The sequence below is a fragment of the Crinia signifera genome, chromosome 2 (assembly GCF_055691185.1).
Source record: "Crinia signifera chromosome 2, ASM5569118v1, whole genome shotgun sequence".
Taxonomy (NCBI): Eukaryota; Metazoa; Chordata; class Amphibia; order Anura; family Myobatrachidae; genus Crinia; species Crinia signifera.
In genome coordinates this window covers 11713112-11731229 of record NC_139218.1, presented here as the reverse complement: position 1 = coordinate 11731229, position 18118 = coordinate 11713112, and positions in this window count along the sequence as shown.

Sequence of the window (18118 nt, the reverse complement as noted above, 5' to 3'; positions counted from 1 at the left end):
CAACACGCTTCGGGCAGACGTGGACAGTGGGGGTGTTTCAAGAACACATTCACACCTGTCATGTCAGGCAGGTTAAAGTGGTCAATGGTTCCCACACAATGTAATAAGCGCAGACTGACTACGCTAACTACGTCAGCTCCGGCTAGCTGCGAACGTACTGACTACGCTGGCCACAGGAACACTACGCTGATTCTGACAGGGAAGCACCGGTGACTATGTAACTGCCGCTGTGAAACTACACAGGTACCATTAAAAGAAACCTTAATGCACTTTCTACCGGGTGCTCTCGCTGTGAGTGGGGTACGCCCATCCATTAAGGCTCAGTTTTTGGTATGCGCCCTGCCAACCTGTTCATACCCCCACGGGAGGAGATCAGACGTTACTACACATTGTGTTTGTTTTAAATTTCTTCACATATCCCCCCCAAAAAAACATATACGGAAAAAAATAGATGGAACAGCAAGCATACCTGTTGCTGAGGATAAATCTCCATCACTGGGAAAACACATAAGGAACATATAGTATTTATATTTATTTTTAGCGCCTTGAGGTAGAATCTGGTCAATTTTTCAATGTATTTTTGGTGGGCCATTTTAGCAGATTCCTTGCCGATGGTTAGACTCCAAGGAATCTGCAGACAGAGACCCTGCACCCCAACCACACCGTCCCCCCTCCCCCGACACCGCTCGGACTGTGGTTCTATAGTATGCCACTACTTCTTGCACCCAAACTATGCCTGATCAATGTTTCAGAACTTGGACTTTGAACTTTCATTCCTTAAGTGCATAAATGTTCTTTAAAAGAATGATCTTAGTTTTTCATGTGGATAAATCAGTTCTTGTGTCAAACTGGAGTCAATGGTTCACTGGGCCTAATGCCAGGTTCTCTAATATAGATCTCAGCCACGGATCTGCGTAAATATTCCATCTTGTCATACGCGAGTGCACAGCCACCGCGCTTTTACAGAGAACGATTCAATGGTTACCATCAAGTCACCCGGAGACAATTCGTGTAAGCAGCAAATTACACGTCGTTCCTTCTTTAAATGTAAATCAAATCAAACCATGATTTTTTAATTTACGGAGTTAAAAAGAGAAAAGTCGGCTCTTCCGATTTCCATGTCTCCCTTTTGCTGTTACCACCGAACGCAAGAAATAAATATAAAATAAATATTTACATTGAGCTACGATTTAGTCGCCGGGTGTAGCTGTCTGTGATTAGCCAGGCATGCTGGCCGTGTCTCTGTTACAGTCACAATCCATGAAGGTTAATGGGATAAAAAAATAATAATTGTCTATTTCGGGAGCGTGGTGAGGGCTGTCCTGTTGGGAACAGGCTGAGATGACATCTGCGATACAAAAAATATACTGGGAATGCTGGAATATGTTGTAACAGCGGGTGTCTGTCAGTTATAACAGTGTAGCCCTGGAAACCCCAATATTCATAAAGAGAAAAGTGGTTTTTGTTTCTAATTGTTTCTAATTAGCTTTCAATAATGATGGTTACCAACTAATTTACTAAGAGTAGCAGAGAGCTGTCTGGGGCTGGTGCCGTGGACTTGTTTATCAAGGATTTCAGTATCTTATTGAAAAATCAGTGCAGATGTTGCAGGCGATGGGCAGAGCCAGTACATAGGGCCAGAGTTCAGTTAAGCTGCCGCCCTACTCCAATGAAATCCCGCCTTGCTAATTAATGTGCTCGCTGTGAGAGGATGTGTTCGGGGGGAACATTCGTTTGCACCCATGCAAATATGTATGCCCAAAATCCTTAGTAACAGGCTCACCATCTAATGATATTCACATAGGGCACAAGTCATTGTAGGCGCCGCCTAGGCTGAGACTTACTCTGAGCTTTGATTAAAAATAGGCGCATCCGCACTGAAGCTGGCGTCACAACCCCCCCCCCCACCCCCGAAGTCTTCTTGACAAGCCTACGCTTTCTTGCCACTCCCAATAAATGGTTTCCACCCCTACACGCCCGATCGATGTCAATCACCTTGTGAACGGCCAGCGAACAGAACTGGTTGCAGGAGTTTATCGCAGGACAGTCGCGCGCATGCGTACTGAGAACCGTACTTACGACCCGATCACGATATGCATCGTTCTGGGGTGTACGGGCATTAGTCAGTCTGGGATGACTTATGCTGGGTACACACCAGAATGATTTGGGCTTAATCCCCCCAATTTCTAATGACCGATTGTATGTAAAAAGAGCAGAATTGTTCATGTTTTCAATGCAATTCCGATCTGATGCGCGTCCCCGCCGGTCATTGGGTCGCTTTGGAGGTTTTACCTGCTGCACTAAAGATTTGTCATCTACATTGGATTAGGTACAGATTGTGAGCAGATCATGTGCAGATCGTGTGCAGATCATGTGCAGATCATGTGCAGATCGTGTGCAGATCGTGTGCAGATCGTGAGCAAACCGTGTGCAGATCGTGTGCAGATCGTGTGCAGATCGTGAGCAGAACGTGAGCAGATTGTGAGCAGATAGTGTGCAGATTGTGTGCAGATCGTGTGCAGATCGTGAGCAGATCGTGAGCAGATCGTGAGCAGATTGTGTGCAGATCCTATGCAGATCGTGTGCAGATTGTGTGCAGATTGTGTGTAGCTCGTGTGCAGATCGTGTGCAGATCGTGTGCAGATTGTGTACTCCAATCCATATTGTGACCATTGTACGATTTCAAGGAAATCGTTTTACGATCATAGCACGATTCTGGTGTGTACCCTACATTAGACATGCAGCGTCCGAGTCGGAGAACTGAGCAGGTGGCTAAGGTCCTGTGCCCCTGGAAGGCAGCTGCCCATCTGCTTTCGCATGGGGATGGCCAGCGTTTTTCCGGGTGCACCCATCATTTTCCTGGGTACCCCCTAGGACATGCTGGGGGTCCCCATGCTACAGCCCCCTGCCTGCCTCCATCTTGCCCCCCACTGTGCGAGGTGAAGGTGCCTACACAGAAGCCATTTTTGGGGGAATACAGCAAATACTTACCCTATTGTATTACTGGGGAACCGCAGCAGGTATCCATCCATAAATATCCACTGGCTTCCTCATCCCCCTTGGTCCTGATGCTGCCAAATTTGCCTCCCCCCCCCCTCCCTGCCCACAGCTGCCACCAACTAAGATATTGTAGTCTAAGGGCTACACACTGCATACTAACCATCTAGTTTGCTTCATAGCCTGCAGGTGTGGGACCTAAATATAAATCCCCTTTTCCCCTTTAACCCTTGGGATGTTAGAAGAGGTTACAATATCCCCAGTAACATTAAGAGATTACGGAAATGTGACATATTTATTGGAAGATCAGCAGCGACATTTCTGTACCTATGCCCTACAGCTCCTGCTCCTACCTCCTACATTAATGTACTGTATACAGAGTTATTCCTTTCATGCCCTCGGCAGGTACTGTACAATCTCCCAGGCTTTTCTTCAACCTGACTCCAACAAAATATTTATTCAGCCAGAGCCGACAAAGGAACCGTGAGGTGATAAATTCATTCATTAAGGGGATGAAAAGACTTTGTCTGCAGAAAGTAATTTTACTAAATGCAAAAAGGTAACTGTAAATTGTGCACAGTGTGAAATCCATCTAAATAGGTTTGGAACAGAAGAGGGAACCGGTAGAGGGGTCATGGTTTGTCCTAGAAAAGTACAGAGGTATTACCACCAGAGGCACAAAGTGGATGCTTGATGTAAAAGCCCTTTTGGAAGTCACTTAGGAATTTGCAAATTGACAGCTTGACGGTAAAGAGTCCTCGGCAGTCTGCGGCGCACATAGGGGCAGAGTCACGGGCGCAAACTATTCATTACTTTGTGCATCGCCGGCTCTGAGACCACCTACCGGTGAGTTATTTCATCTTTATTTAGCTGTGGAGTAAACAGCTCACAAATGTGCAAAGTGGTAAATTTAGTAAGCAATAATTTGGTGGCTTTTTACTGCAATTTTCCGTCAATTTTGAAAATCAGAGTTTTAGTAAAAGCAAATACCTCCGGCAAATCCCAATAAACCCGATATTAGACTGCACTAAAGTCCAACTATCAATGTTATTACATAGACAGGAATAAAAATCCCAAACTTCATTGCGTCTTAATAAAAAATTAAGACACACGAGCCCTACCCCCTCTACCCTACCCCCTCTACCCAAACGGGGAGATTACGCTATAGCTGGGAGACACATGGATTGGAGACAAAAATAAGCCCCAAACTGGTCAGCTCTGGCCTAGGCTGGAATCACTTATTGGTTTCCCGTAGCAACAATCCATCTTCAATAGAACGCCCATCTTAGTAAATAAACACTTACAAGTCCCAACTCGAAGACTGTCACAGCATGAGGGCGTTTGTCGAATTAGAAGAGCCAGAATGCCCTGAAGCTAAGGGCCTGCGCTGTTGGACTTCTTCTGAGGCTTAAAACTGAGGTTAGTGAATACTGGAAAGCGAAACGATGGTTACGTCCTGGAGACTGCCATAGACAGGAACCCCAGCTCTTAGTATATCGGCCCCAATGTGTATACAGCTGCCAAGCAGGAGGGTATATTGCCAATTGGCCGCACAACTAGGATTCTCAGGTAGTAAGTGGACCAATCAGCACCCCCCGATATGCAATTATTTTTCATTTTTCTTTCAAATAAATTTGAATTCAAACCGCAGAATGATATAAACCCAGGCGTCTAATCACAGTGCACGTAATGTAAAAGAGCCAATTATAAAGCATGAACACTGTTGCATGTCATCGTTTTATAACTGGCCTGATCAGCTTCTCGGATTAGGGGGGGGGGGGGGGGGATATGAACTAATCTGTATCATAGCCCTGGGTGACACAAAACCTACTTACACCCCTGGGCTGTTTCTGAATGCTGATTGTTGGCAGTGAATGCACAGTAGGTGGGGGGGGGGGGGGGGGTAGAGGGGGGGGGGGGGGGCAGCAACTCCTGCCCAAGAGTATCGTCATTTGTGGACAACATGGAGGTGCAATGACTCACTGCACTGAGGTCTTGAGTTCAATGCCATGCTGGTAGGTTGTTTTCTGACATCGGAATAATAATCCTACTTTGTTTGTTTATTCAACGGCCTCAGTATATGTGAGCGCTATATAAATAACTGAGAATAGGTAATGGGATGAAGGGTGCAGAGGATTTATCTTGTTACAGAATGTTACAGCCACCGACTCCTTCCGGGTTAGGACCTTAGAGCTTGTGGACATGGCATAGCCTTCCTCATAATGGTCACAGTCTGTCTATCACTCGTCATAATCCGCTCCACAAAGGGCGGAACCTGCGCAGTACGACTCTGATCCCTGCACAGTAGAAGAAAAAACACCGGGCAACTGCAAAAATAAAGCCCCTTACACACTAGAAGATATTGTTAAAGATATCGCTCAGGAAGGGGCTTCTAAGCGATATCTTTCACAATATCGGCTAGTGTGTACACTCAATATTGATAATGATGCTCGCTCCTGCACGTTGTTAACAATGATTGATGTCTGACAAATATGCCGGTCCATGTGGCAATATAGCCAAACGACCTGCGTGTTTAGCTGGTCTCCGTGATGTCACGGAATAGAATCGGCAGCTGATATCGTTCAATATGTACACACAATATCAGCCGCCCGTGGCTGAGGCCGATCTGGTTAACACACACACATACACACACACACACACAGAGATACTCATGGTATTTACAGTATATTTGGCAAAATGAAGGCGAGACTCGAGGTTGGCTGCATGTAATGCGTTTTAGTGTTTTATTGCTAAGGGACGTGAGGATGGATTTATTTTATTACTGTCGCAGGAAGAAGTGTTCACAGCATCCAGGCTTTGTAGAATGTAAAACAAATCTCAGGCTGGTTTCCTAGCGTACGATACAGAGTCACGTTATTATACTATATAGCTGAGGGCCCTTCTCTAGTAACCTATAAAACATAGACATAGATTTTATTACAGCAGTTAGCAGAATATGGACTAACGTTGTACATGATTGCCAAGCGTTGTGTTACCCGTGCCCTAAAATCTCAGCATGTCAGACTTCCCTACAAAGCTGCATACAAGCTTTAAAGTCTTCTCAATCTAACCTGCTGTTCCTCACCCATTGTCACTCCCCTCTGTTGCACTCCCCTCTGTGTCACTCCCCTCTGGCGGCCCCACCCCCTCTGGATCGTAAGCTCTGATGAGCAGGGCCCTTCTCCCTGATGCTTTTCCTTCGCTCATTTACACTATCACCTGCTCCCCACTCTGAACAAGAGTAGATAACATTTATATTCAGCCAGATGCTGCTACTGTGGGAACTATTTATACTTTTGCTTTATCTGTACTGTCTGCTTATTTACTGTGTAATGCAGGAATATGGGTCATAGGGTTGACCCAATTAAGGTTGACAGGTCATAGGTCTACACATTAAAAAAAGGTTGACATAGTCAAAAGGTTGACACAAGTCTATGGGTGGACGTGAAAAAGGTTGACATAAAAAAGGTCCGTACATGAGTGTTTCACATTTTTTGGTGTCTCTGTCCACAACAGTCGACATGGACACCGCATCAGTGTACCGCGTCCCCTCGCTGCGCTCGCCTTGCTTCAGGCACGGTGCCTCAATACACTCGGCACACGATTATAATTTAGCTTTATATTCACTTGGATGGTAAAGTATGAAAAACCTCCTTTTTCATGTCGACTTTTCCTATGCTTACCTATTGATTGTGTTGATCTTTTGAACTTGTCAACCTAAGTTACGGTGACCGTTTTCATATGTCAACATATGACACATGCAGCCCCTCTCCTCCGCACAGGTACAGTAAGAGCCGCCACTGTTTGCATAACAAAATTGTTTGCTATTAAACACCAATAAAACCAAGGAGATGGTAATAGATTTTAGGCGAGCTTGCGGTAGGCCAATACTTCCCATACTTATGGAGGGTATGCCTATTGAGGAGGTGGAGTTTTTTAAATTTTTAGGTTTATATATCTTTGACAATCTAACCTGGTCTCTGAATTGCATCTCTATGATTAAGAAGGCCCAACAACGCTGCTTCTTTCTAAGAAGACTTAAGGCCGTATGTTCAGAGACAAACACGCTAACTAGATTTTATCGGGGAATCGTGGAGAGTGTTTTAACGCATAGGATTGTAGTATGGTTTGGGAACTGTACTGCGGCAGAGCAGGCGGCGTTAGACCGGGTGATAAAAACTGCTAGTGAAATTATTGGGGTGTCTTTACCACGCACCCTAGAATTGTATAATAACAGAGTCTTAAAGAAAGCTAACCGTATTTTAGCAGACCCTAGTCATCGTAATTATGAGGTTTTTGATATTTTGCCATCGAAAAAACGGTTCCGCAGTGTCCCGGCACGTACAAAGCGCATGCTAAACAGTTTTTTTCCAACTGCTGTTCGCATGCTGAATGATAAACACTGAAATGGGAAATGTTTTTTTATTGTTTTTTTTGTGCAGGTACTTGTGTGTAACTTTTGTTGACAGTGCGTTGTTGTAGTGTATTTTTAATGACAAATAAAGCAGTCTATTCTATTCTATTACATGTATAGCATGTGTTGCTTACATGTAATTTACAGTATATACAGTAGTAAACATTTCAGCAGAGAGGAAACAAACCTAAAGAGGGCAAGTGAAGACATTGTCCATAGCAACCAATCCGATTTTAGAGAGTATTGATCTTATCTAGTACATGTTATAAAATGATAGGAAGAAGCTGATTGGCTGTGTTCCCCTCCCTCCATATACCAACTAGCACACATATGGAAGAAGATCTGTGGGAATGTACAACAGGCTCCTGAGCTGCTGTCCAAGGTGCTGAAGTCAGTTGCTCAGTTTTAGAGGCCAATTCAATGAGTGTGGACTGATTTGTTGACATTCTTAATGCTGGCATGAGAATGTCAACATTGTTAGAATCTCTTCACCTCTTTGAGGGGGGAGGAGGAGGTGTTTATTTGTGTGTGTGGGGGGGGGGGGGACTGCTATGGAGCTGGAGGGGCTCAGGGTGCCAGCTAGGTATTGTGCTCACTATCGATAGTCACCATCAATGCTAATCCTGAGAGTGCCAATCGATGGTCGCCAACTCTGTGATGGGGGACCATTGATGGTTTCACCCATGGATGGTCATCCCCGTTCTTTCAGTGAACACAGCCTGAGGGTGGGGCTTAGGTGGTGTCAATTTGTTTATTATGTGCCATTGATGGCAAAACTATTCAACATCAGACATAAACCATCGATGATTGTGCATCAAGGACGGTCGATATCCATCCCTAGCGCCAGCCACAGAGGGTGTAGCAGGTGGGGTGGAGACTGAGATGACCAATCATATGTCTGCTCTGTTATTCTAGTAATAATAATAATGTAATCTAATAATAAACATCATAGCCAACAAACTTCCACCCATGTCCGCAAGGCTGTTGCTATGCGTGGGTCAAATATTTCAAAAAGCAAAAGCATTCCGTGTCAGTTATTCCTGCTGTGACATCATTGGCTCTGACCTTGTGTGAAACACGTTATTAAGTGAAACACAGTTTCTACAATTGATCTTGTTTTTACATAAAAAAGCTAATTGTGTCCAGCACTGACTGGATATGAAGCTGTTATCTTGTGAGGTCTATTGTACTGCGCTGATAGCACAATAATAGACTGTTACGTACCGGAGCCATCCTTTCCAGGGCACGATAACGATTGCGGCTCTTCTACAAGTCCAGTTAACAATTCAGCGCCTGTCACACGGTTATTACTAAATTACTAGCTTTGCCGGAATGTGACAGAATGATGGCGATTTGCTGACATTTGCTGGGCGGCGTTAGCGGCGCAGGTCAGCACAATGCCTCTCATTGATTAGCAAAGCGGGAGGCACACGGAGAATCTGTCCTGCCATAGTCTGGGAATTGGGAAATTAATTGCTGCTGTCACACATTTCCTCGTTTATGTTTATATTCCAAGGCTGCTAGACCAAGCTAGGTCTTGGCAATACAGACCGTGCGCTTACCACTGTGCCAACCGGCAATACAGACCGTGCGCTTACCTCTGTGCCAACCGGGCAATACAGACCATGCGCTTACCACTGTGCCAACCGGGCAATACAGACCGTGTGCTTACCACTGTGCCAACCGGGCAATGCAGACCGTGCGCTTACCACTGTGCCAACCGGGCAATACAGACCGTGCACTTACCTCTGTGCCAACCGGACAATACAGACCATGCGCTTACCACTGTACCAACCGGGCAATACAGACCGTGTGCTTACCACTGTGCCAACCGGGCAATGCAGACCGTGCGCTTACCACTGTGCCAACCGGGCAATACAGACCGAGCGCTTACCACTGTGCCAACTGGCAAATACAGACCGCGCACTTACCACTGTGCCAACCGAGCAATACAGACTGTGTGCTTACCACTGTGCCAACCAGACAATACAGACGGTGCGCTTACCACTGTGCTAACCGGGCAATACAGACCATGGGCTTAACATTGTGCCAACCGGGCGATACAGACTGTGTGCTTACCACTGTGCCAACCAGACAATACAGACCATGCGCTTACCACTGTGCCAACCGGGCAATACAGACTGTGTGCTTACCACTGTGCCAACCCGTGGGTTTACCACTGTGCCAACCGAGCAATACAGACTGTTTGCTTACCACTGTGCCAACCGAGCAATACAGACTGTGTGCTTACCACTGTGCCGACCCGTAGGTTTACCACTGTGCCAACTGGGCAATACAGACTGTGAGACTGCACTGGCTTCACTTTGACTGTCAGTGACTTCCTATTGGAAGTCCGCCCTGCCAGCCACCCAAGGCAGTCCCATTGGTAAGTGTACCCTCCGCCTCTCTATGGGCTGCTGTGGGGCAACCCATAGAAATGGGTTCTGTGCATGGGCAGTGCCAAGGATGATAATGTGCATGTGCCGGACATGGGACCATCAATACGCGTCTATGGTCTGGTCCTGAAGCAGTTAGAAGCTGGGGGCCAGCACATGCACAGCACCGAAAAAGCTACTGCGCCTGCACCGGTGCTTTGATGGGAAACGGAACCAGCAGGTGACGGCAGTGGCGACCGACAGTAGCAGCAGCGGAGGGGGGGTGGCCGGCACTGTGGCAGCCCCTCTCCTCCGCACAGGATACAGTAAGAGCCGCCACTGATTACATGTATAGCATGTGTTGCCTACATGTAAGTTACAGTATATACAGTAGTAAACATTCAGCAGAGAAGGATCAAACCTTCTAAGGAGGGCAAGTGAAGACGTTGTCCATAGCAACCAATAAGATTCAAGCGATTATTTATCTAGTACATGTTATAAAATGATAGGAAGAAGCTGATTGGCTGTGTTCCCCTCCCTCCATATACCAACTAGCACACATATGGAAGAAGATCTGTGGGGATGTACAACAGGCTCCGGAGCTGCTGTCCAAGGTGCTGAAGTCAGGTGCTCAGTTTTAGAGGCCAATTCAATGAGTGTGGACTGATTTGTTGACATTCATAATGCTGACATGAGAATGTCAACATTGTGATAATGTCGATATGCTTCGCATGTTGACATCAACCAAGTCAGCATTCATCATGTGGACACAGATGAAATGTAGACATTATAGAATGTGCACCTACAGTATTATCCCAGCTGATTTCTGTCCTTCTGTCGGCTGCAGCAATGTTTTACAGTTTCAGGGGTCCTCTGATGGAGTGGGGTTCCAGTAAGTACACTGGCCCCCACCCTTACACCTTCCTCTAGTGCCCTTTTCTAACGGTATGTGGTCACTGGGTAGACAATGTTTAGGTCGACCACTAATGGTACAATGGACATAGACATGGTCGACATGAATAAGGTCGTAAAAACTCATGTTGACCTTATTTGTATCGACCATGTCTATGTCGACCATAAGCTTGTGTCAACCTTTTGTCAATGTCAACCTTGGGTATGTCAACCATTTCAAGGTGTCGACCTAGTCACTGTCGACCACTAGTGGTCGACTTAGTAATTGTTGACTTAGACATTGTCTACCATTTATACCGTCTCCTTCCTAACTCCCCCTCCCAGATTCACCCTAACTCCCCCCCCCCCCCCACACACACACACATATATACATATGCAGTAGGATGTAATATTTGGAAGCGCGGTATAAAGGCCCAGATCCTCTCCGTAGATGCAGCCTGTAAGTGCTCTGAGTCACACGTACTTGTGGAGGCTTTATCTAATTTTCAAATGACTTTTTATGCCCAGTAAAACGCTGTTTTTATACCAATTAATAATTCAGCTAATAACACAATTAAGGAATTTGCCGCTCGCTGAGAGCTGTTGGAGAGCGTCTGCGGGGGGAGCAGACGGATGTGTATTACTGTGAGCAGGAGTAGGAATGGGCACATACTCAGCTCGGCAGAAGGTTCTCACATTGCAAGATGAGATATGTGTTGGTTTTGGGCTGTGGTGTGTACTGGGTATGTACAATTAGCCAGTGATGCATGTCTTTATATGAACGCAGTGTACAAACAGCGACTCCTAATATCTATTGATTCTAGTCTGGAACACACACGGTTGCTGCTTATTTAGCAGGGTGAGGTGTTAAGGAGCTGGTAGTGTTTGGTGTATTCATTACATAAGGGACAGTCATGAGAAATACACAACAGGCATTGGCTTGGCCACGCTGGCTTCCGCTCAGAGATGAGTGTTTAATGAGGCAAACCGAGGCAGCTGTCTGAGGGCAGCACATTACATGGGGCAGCAATATCTGAGGAAGGAATCTGGTTCATTATAATTGTCTTGGAACAATCTTCCAAATGTATGATCTCTGTACTGTTTCGTTAGGCCTGGTATGATCTCTGTACTGTTTCGTTGGGCCTGGTATGATCTCTGTACTGTTTCGTTGGGCCTGGTATGATCTCTGTGCTGTTTCGTTGGGCCTGGTATGATCTCTGTACAGTTTCGTTGGGCCTGGTATGATCTCTGTACTGTTTCGTTGGGCCTGGTAATGGAGAAATGCCTGGCATAGCACTGGTGAGAATTCTGGATAAGACGTTACAAATATCCCACAGCCTGATACAAGTCTGCATTGATCTGTAACATTTTAATGTAAAAATTCACTTTTGCTTTTTATGAAATGTATGAAAACTTTTTTCTTAAGATAAATAGTGCTCCAGCCAATCAGCTCCCAAATGTCATGTGTTCACCTCCAAACTGTCATTTACTCCACTCCCCACTGTCATGTGTTCTGCTCCCAACTATCATGTTTTCTGCACCCAAATGTCATGTTTAACTCCCAAATGTCATTTGTTCAGCTTCAAAATATCATGTGCTCTGATCCCATCTGCCAGGTGATCCACTCCCCATTGTCAAGTTTTCTGCTCCCCACTGCCAGGTGTTATGCTCCCAACTGCCATAGTTATGCTCCCAACTGCCATATGTTTAGCTCTCAACTGCTGTGTGCTCAGCTCCAAACTGTCCTGTGGTCTACCCCCAACTGACATGAGCTCCACTGTCAACTGTCATGTGACCTGCTCCCATATGTTATGTGTTCAGCTCCAAACTGTCATGTGCTCCATTTCCAACTGTCATGTGTTTGGCTCCCAACAATCCTATACTGCCCACTGCCATGTATTCCACTCCCAACTGCCAGTTGTACTCTACCCAACTGCCATGCTTTCTTCTCCTAACTGTCATCTCTCAACTGTCATGTATTCAGCACCAAACTGTTGTGAGCTCTGCTCCCAAATGTCATGTGTTCAGCTCCAAACTGTCATGTGCTCAGCTCCGAACTGTCATGTGTATGTTGAAAAAATACAGTTGGGGTCTGATTACGTGGAGCACCAGTTATTATGGGCAATGAGATTTATGACTTATTGATAAGTACCCCCCCCCCCTTTATCTTCTGAGTCACAGTGTTATTGTAGTGTTGTGCTGCTGGTCTCTACAGTTCAAAAACTTGTCCACCAAGCTTTCTACCGTATATATTCCTCTGGCAGTCACTAATGTATATACCCAACTGGAATAACAGATAAGACTAATGTAGGGCACACACCAGAACGACCGTGATCATGTGACAATCGGGAAACGATTTCCTGAGATTGAACGATGGTCGCACTATCGGATTGGAGTACGCAATCTGCACACGATCTGTAGCCAATCCAATGTAGATGATGAATCTTTAGTGCAGCAGGTAAAATCTCCAATGCGACCAAACAACTGGCGGGGGCGCACATCGGATCAGAATCGCATTGAAAACATGCCCAATTCTGCTCTTTTTTACATAAAATTGGATGTCAAAATTGGAATTGAGCCCAACTCATTCTGGTGTGTACCCAGCATAACTGCCACACACTGAAAATGTAGATTTCACCTGTATGGAATCCAACATAACTGGGGCAACATTGTCTATTTTATTATCTGAATCAGTGATGTGTTTATCATCTAGGGGCCATTGTTCGTCACTAACGTACCCATTGCCAATTGTAATGGGCCCATACATTAATAGGGGCCCCATAGGGCCACCTAATATTCAGAAAACTCTTAAAAATTAAAAGTTTTGGGAGTTTGCTTGTGAGAGTCGGCGCCAACTCCAGATGGTGCTAATTCCCAAAGCTCCGCTCCTTCATACGGGAAGAGGAGGTTAGGGGCTGCGAAGAGAGATCCAAGTGGATTCCTCCACCTCCGATGCAGTGAGTGACCCGAGGCAGCGCACACACGTGACCTACTACTGGGGTAGCGGTCTTACTGATCACAGATCATTGCCTTTTGTTAATTAAATATCCACCGTTCATTAATTTTTAGGGGGCCATGATGAATTGGCCGCTATGTGTTACTGTCAGGCACTGAATTGTAGATAGTCATGAAAATGTAGCAAGTACAGTAAGAGATTGTAGCAGATACAGTAATTGAATAGCTAAATCCAAGGTACAACTACAGTATATCTAACATTTGTATATTTCATTTCCTGCGTAATTTGAGGCAATAAAGACTCATCTAACCGTTACTTTCTCTCTATTTTGTCTCCATAGGTAAGTGTCTGTTCTATGTACCGTACCCATCTCAGATGCTGCCTGAAAAATGACAGTAGGTGGCTGTGCTTATCTCTCCTGTCTAATGATTGGCATTGATAAATCAGATGCTTTTTACACAATTGTTTGGTAACGCATTTGAATAATGGTACATGTGTACATTGTGTTACTGTATATTCCTGTTTGCACCAGTTGTACGCTGTATTATAATGGCATTACGCAGCTGTCAGATGTGTCCGTTGAAGTGAAAAAGTAACCGTGCGCATTAAGTATACAGTTGTACCTGTTATATGCATCCATCCGGGGCTGACTATTTGGTGGTATCGGTATTCATTACGCCTATAAGTGTACTAGGAACTTGTGAAATCACTGTGATGTGACTAAACAAACGATGTCAGGAGTTTCCAGGGGATTGTTGGCTCCACGGGTTCTCAAATTCGGTTCTCAGGACCCCACACGGTGCATGTTTTGCAGGTCCTCTCACAGAATCAAGTGAAGTAAATAGCTCCACCTGTGGATCTTTTAAAATGTGTCAGTCAGTAATGAGTGCACCTGTGCACCTGTCAGAGTTACTGTGTGGGGTCCTGAGGACCAGATTTGAGAACCACTGTTGTATACACAAATGTGTACATTTACAAAGATGGAAGTTCTATTGAATATGGCCCAAGGCAAAAAATTCAGATTCTACTTCTTATTTATTTATTTAGCTTCTTCTGGAAGATAATAGAAAGAATTTGATTGGTTGCTACGGGCAACACCCCTTCTTCAATAGAACGCCCATCTTAGTAAATTTACGTCTGACTGTCCTATACGGTACTGTAAGTAAGTTATAGGTAGAACTGAAGTCCTGATTGGGGATAATCACAGTCTCAGTCCCTTCTGTAGCGATGGGGAACTCAAGTCTTATGGAGGGCCCAATAGGGGTCCCCTAGTTTCCTACAAGTACCGAAAAGTAATGTAGCCACACGGCAAGTGACCAATGAAAGATGTGTTATTTTTCTGTGTTCAGATACATAATTCCCCAAATCTCTACTGAGGAACGGGAAAACGGCACGATTCTGCTGACACAGTGATTACATTGTGGTATTGCCTGGGGGTAAGGGATAGTTATTATGATGAGTTTGGGCTGGTGTAGGGCCTATTACCTTCCTTCATTAGGACTGGCCTCGGGTTGGGCTAGACCTTCGTTTGGACTTTTTGGCTGCTGCCTATCTTAGCATTGCGTAAATTGTAGAAAATAATGGAATATTGAGGCTTTGGGATGTCTTGATTTCGGTAGAGAACAAAAGAATATGTTACAGCAAATCTAATATACTGTAATGTATTATAAAATAAAGCAATGCTATGTATACTGTAGTCAATGCATCCAGATATAAGCCAGCAGCATTGCGTATGAAACAGCAGTCACAACAGGGATTTGCATTCAACCATTGGATTTGTGCGATTTTGTCTTGAGAAAATTGATGACTTATATAATAAAGCAGCTGTAATGCCAGGCATTGCATGAATACTATTCATTTGTTCCACACACACACACACACACACACACACACACACACACACTCACTCAAACTCACTCACAGACACCCTCTTTTCTCCTTGATATTTTTTATCAGCAGTCAATTTTATTATATAGATACCGTCAATATTACCTAAAGCTGGCCAGAAAGAGAGTGAATGTTTCTTGTTCCAGGACAGTGTACAGTATGATGTTATACTAAATGCCTTTATGACAGTGGTAGCCAACCCTAGCCCTCGAGAGCTACCAACAGTTCACATTTTCCAGACAACCTAGCTGCTGCACAGCTGCACTCATTAATCACTGACACATTTTAAAAGATCCAGAGATGGAGCTAATTAGCTCACTTGTGATTCTGTGAGGAGACCTGCAAAACATGCACTGTTGGTAGCTCTCGAGGACTAGGGTTGGCTACCCCAGCTTTATGACAATCAATTCCTCTTGTAACCTTATATATTGGAAATAGATAGAAAACAAATAGAAATATTTAGAAAATTAAAATATTGTTTATTTGTTAAATTTCTTCTTTTTTATTATTATTATTATTATTAGTAGCAGTAGTAGTAGTAGTAGTAGTAGTAGTAATAGTAGTATTACTGTCGCTGTGTACTTTTTGCTCATATCATTGTTGTCATTAAAAAACAAAACTTTGATTTAGAAACACTACGTGACAGAGAGATCAACGAAATAGTAACTTGTCATTTTTTTTTAAACTAATAATCAAATTTCTTCTGTGTATGAATCGCCCCCAAATCTGTGAGATTCCAACCCCTCGGCCTGCATGATTGGGCTGTCTTGCAGGTTGGTGGGATCCTGTAATTACGGATTTTGAGAATAGGGGGTCAACTTCAAGGGTCTGACAGAGTTATAGCATGTGCTTTGTATACTATGAATACACTAGAATTCCGTGCAGGTGATATACAGTTGGACACAATTACATTTCGTCTATACTTATGGCCAGGGCCTCGTGCATGGATTTTCAGCAACCTAGCCAAAACATCATATTACGGCACCTGCGCACCAATACCCACTTCCCATACCCTCAGGTGAAGGTGCGAAGGTGGCATCAACACCTGCTGTCTGCATTGATTTACACAACTTTCAGAGTTATCTTTAATTTTGTCATAGCCAGACTCAAGGGCGTATCCCAGATTTGGGAGCCCTTAGTGGTAGGGCTGGCCCTGGGTACCCCAGAATTGGGTGCCCTTAGTGGTAGGGTTGGCCCTGGGTACCCCGGAATTGGGAGCCCTTAGTGGTAGGGCTGGCCCTGCTTGCGGCAAAAGATGCCAAAATGCACCTATTTGGAGTCAGATGTTTTACACGTAGTATAAGATGGGTGAGTGCACACTCAGGGCTGCCACTAGTAATGTTGGGGCCTGGGACTGACCTTCTGCCCAGGCCCCTTTGCGTGCGCCGGCACCCTGCCCCCCCATTACTATTACTTACCAGCGGTGGCGGCAGAACAGCATCATCTCCCTCTGGGACTCGGGGCTCAGAGCACTCACTGCACAGTGCAGCCTGCAGAGCGCCGAGCCCCACTGTATCCTAGGCTCGGCACTCTGCAGGCTGCACTGTGTATTGTGCGCGCCTGGTCGCCGGGTGGGGGATACTGTGTGTGAGCGGGGGGGGTGCCATGCCACAGATGTACCCCTGGCACCCACCTGTCGGCGGCCCTGTGCACACTGCATACAGGCGGATATGCAGTATGCATCCTGACCATGTACTCGTCCTCAGAGTACCATGTGCCGCATCTCTGCACCAGGTCCTTATGGTAGTACTGGTACTGGAGAACTCGTCATTCTTCTTAGCTGTAATAGACTTCTGCAACAACATTATCGCATCACTTCCCTAAGTATAGACAATCCTGTCAGCCGGGATGAAGATAAGGAAATGTGAAGAATCATAAACAGCGGCAGCAAAATGACACAAAGCTTCCATTTATTCCCAATGTGTGCTATTACTTCAGCTACAGTATATACATGTGACAGTTTGACAAAATCATTCATCGGCGTTGGCCCTCAGGACGTTCCCCATTAGATTACAATGTTCAATCAATTTGATTAAATTCGATTGACTCACTTCAGACAGGGATTCCCTTAAGTCATCCCATTACTGGCCACTGACCGTCGTGTGCTGCGATAATTGTAAATACACCTCATTATTCTGTGACATTCTCCTACCTCGACAATGCATCACGCTGTGTGTATCATGGCTCCGTATACACTGCACTCTGTATGTATCATGGCTCCGTATACACTGCACTCTGTATGTATCGTGGCTCCGTATACACTGCACTCTGTATGTATCATGGCTCTGTATACACTGCACTCTGTATGTATCATGGCTCCGTATACACTGCACTCTGTATGTATCATGGCTCCGTATACACTGCACTCTGTATGTATCATGGCTCCGTATACACTGCACTCTGTATGTATCATGGCTCCGTATACACTGCACTCTGTATGTATCATGGCTCCGTATACACTGCACTCTGTATGTATCATGGCTCCGTATACACTGCACTCTGTATGTATCATGGCTCCGTATACACTGCACTCTGTATGTATCATGGCTCCGTATACACGGCACTCTGTATGTATCATGGCTGCGTATACACTGCACT